A 3,560-nucleotide genomic window follows, 5' to 3' on the forward strand; every position below is an offset into this window, starting at 1 on the left:
ACGAAATATCTCCAGTCATCAAACAAACAGTCGTCGCACTCGCGACTTGGCACTCACGTCACTGTTGACAGTTATAACTTTGAAGTTGTAGATAATTTCGTCTATCTTGGAACCAGCGTAAACACCACCAACAATGTCAGCTTAGAAATCCAACGCAGGATAACTCTTGCCAACAGGTGCTACTTCGGACTGAGTAGGCAATTGAGAAGCAAAGTCCTCTCTCGACGAAAAAAAACCAAACTCTATAAGTCACTCATAATACCCGTCTTGCTATATGGTGCAGAGGCTTGGACGATGACAACATCTGATGAGTCGACCTTGCGAGTTTTCGAGAGAAAAGTTCTGCGAAAGATTTATGGTCCTTTGCGCGTTGGCCACGGCGAATATCGCATTCGATGGAACGATGAGCTGTACGAGATATACGACGACATTGACATAGTTCAGCGAATTAAAAGACAGCGGCTACGCTGGCTAGGTCATGTTGTCCGAATGGACGAAAACACTCCAGCTCTGAAAGTATTCGACGCTGTACCCGCCGCGTGAAGCAGAGGAAGAGGAAGACCTCCACTCCGTTGGAAGGACCAAGTGGAGAAGGACCTGGCTTCGCTTGGAATATCCAATTGGCGCCACGTAGCGAAGAGAAGAAACGACTGGCGCGCTGTTGTTGACTCGGCTATAATCGCGTAAGCGGTGTCTACGCCAATTAAGAAGAAGAATTGCCTACACGGACGACGTAGCTCCCATGGTTGAGAGTAAATTTCTAAATATCATGTATGAGCTAATTCAGGGCTAATAAGCTTGGTAAGCAACGGGGCGAAAAATTTGGCGAGCGTTCAGCGGGGTGCTCTACGAACCACATCAATGCCATGTAAGGATCAAAGCTTTGTGGAGGGTTGGTGGAGAGTACATCGTCGGGAACTTAAATAAACAGAACGAATGAATTAAAAAGCCACTTATATTATGCAATATGTTTTTAATATTTAAGAGAAAAATTAAATGTTAAATAAGATGTATGACCTCCATTGTTAGTAGTAAGCTCTTCCAGACACTTGGGTACAGAATTAATTGAAGGATACATGACGCCTTGTTCAATTGTTGTCCATTTGTGACAATGGCATTTCTTAGGCATATCACGTTATCAAATTATCATCCATGTTCGAAAACCTCGGCTGATAACACAGACCAAGCGTTTTCCATACGGTTTAGTTCTGGACTAATTGCAGGCGAATCGAGAAATTATATCTTCCGAGATAATAGCAAGGTCTTACAGGAAAATTATTATTTACCCAAAAATTTTTTTCCGAAATCAATTAACACTTCATCCTGAAAGTTAATGTACTATAGTATTCCCAGCCCATTTTTGTTATAACAATGTTATAAAAAAACGAACTGGAGTTTTCCCTTTGTAAGCTGTTCTAGACATGAGTGATCCACCAACAAAGTTTCGTCGCTTATATTTATGCCTTGGTGGACTATCCAAACTAAACTCTTTTCGTTAGTGAAAATAAGAGTTCTTCACTTGTCATCCCAAAAGCGATTTTCCTGTGTAATAATCAGCTTAATGCTATGTTTTGCCTTTCGTTTACTTTTCGAAGCCTACCACTTTTCTAATTTTTTCTATATTTGTTTCTTAATTGTAAAAGTTTATTACAAAATCCTTCTCGGTTTGACAAACTATCTTCGTGATATTCCTGAATTTTTCCTTTCTCTTCTTCTGGCTTTTCCGCGAGACACTGTTTACGATGTATAAACAAGTTAAAGACTCTATGAAATTAACAAGCAAATTAAATAACTTTTCCAACGAAAATGAACTCACACATAGCCGAGTCTGTCACAGCTAAACAAACAATGGAAGCAGACAAGCAACAACTGACGTTATAAATAATTTGCTTTGAGATAACGTAATTTATTTTGAGTTATTCGCCGCGCACTGCGTTAAAATTTAATGAACATGAAATTATTCGAACGTCATGAAATATGTTTATAATGCAGGAGTTGTGAACGCTTACATCAATTTTTCCAAGAAAACATTACGCGGTGGCTTTACAAATATTTTTCTGGGTGTATAAGTATTAAATCACGCGAATTTATATAATGCAATTTATTTTTGTCACAGCTTAAGCCGAAAAAAGTTGCGGAAAATACTTTTCATAACCCTGCCAGACGGTACCTGTTAGCAAACGTGGAAGCGACACTTTTTCAAACGTTAAACTCTATACTATTTGTTACTTTTGTTTAGAGAATGGGAAAAAAGGAACACATCACCGTTTGATTTTCAATGATTTTCTCGCTCTAACCAATCACAAAGATTGCATGCTGTCTTGTTCTAAGTTATGACACACATTTGTTATCAAATCTCTTTACAGTCTGTTAAGGGAACAAATACGTTTGTTAGCGCATAGGTTACCTATGTGTTAAGCATAACAAAAAGTATTTGTAACCCAAATTTCTGTTAGTGTTATTATACTGGTTAGCAGTTTATTACCATTAACATATAAGCATGTTAGCGTGTTAGTTACCCATTTGTTAGCAGTAACAAGTATTCATATCTGTTACTTCGATATGTTATTATATTTGTTACCCATTTGTTATTTCTAACATTTTCAAATAATTTAAATCAAATTCAGTATTTTTTATTATTTCGCTTACTTAAACTAATTTTTAATATTAATTGATACCATATATATATGTATGAAATTAATTTTATAAATACGGGTTGCTAATATAGACTTTCAAAGTTATTAATAGTAATTTTTAACTGAAATGTACATATTAAACACAGGTATAGGTATAACTTTAAGACAGTAACAATATGAAACTTTTTTCTATAACTTTTGGCCTTTACTACTGTGATCTCTTTGTAAGTTTTTGTAATACTTTTTTTAGTTTTCTTGTTTTCTACATACATTTAAAAACTATCGCGATCCTTTGCCACCTCATCCAAAATAACGCCGCTGATAAAGACCATATATTTTCATTATACCGGATCTTCAAAATGAATTTTACATTCCTACAAATTAGAATATTTTTATTTTTTTCTCTATTACATTTTTCATTTCCAATAACTTACCACGAATTTATCTTCACGCGCACGATATGCTTGTACAACGCAGACAAATATCGATATTGGCCGTTTGTATTGTGTTAAACACTGACCCAGCGATGCCTTGTCCTTCAACGTTTATTCAATGCAGTTGACATAGCGCCTCAAAACCTTTATCCCACAAATTAACCAAACAATTGCGCATTTTCCATATTCTGTTATTAATTATGCTTCTTGAAAAATGGTGTATCGCCTTTTCTGTTTTAGCATAACAATATTTCAAAAAACTTTAAAGTCGATAGCTTTTCTCTTCTCCCATTCAATAAAAAATTGGACAAAATGTAATAGTGTTGGTGAACAGCTGGAAATGTTTTATTGTGTTTGTGCAATCTGTTATCTCCGTCTTGCAGGGAATTTTGTGATATATTATTCGTGATAGCAAGCAACAGAAGTTTTCGTGTGTAACCTCGTTCTTAAAAGGCAAAATTTATCGATGAGCAGATATTATTACATCTCT

Source organism: Bactrocera dorsalis, chromosome 3 (assembly GCF_023373825.1).
Source record: "Bactrocera dorsalis isolate Fly_Bdor chromosome 3, ASM2337382v1, whole genome shotgun sequence".
Classification (NCBI taxonomy): Eukaryota; Metazoa; Arthropoda; class Insecta; order Diptera; family Tephritidae; genus Bactrocera; species Bactrocera dorsalis.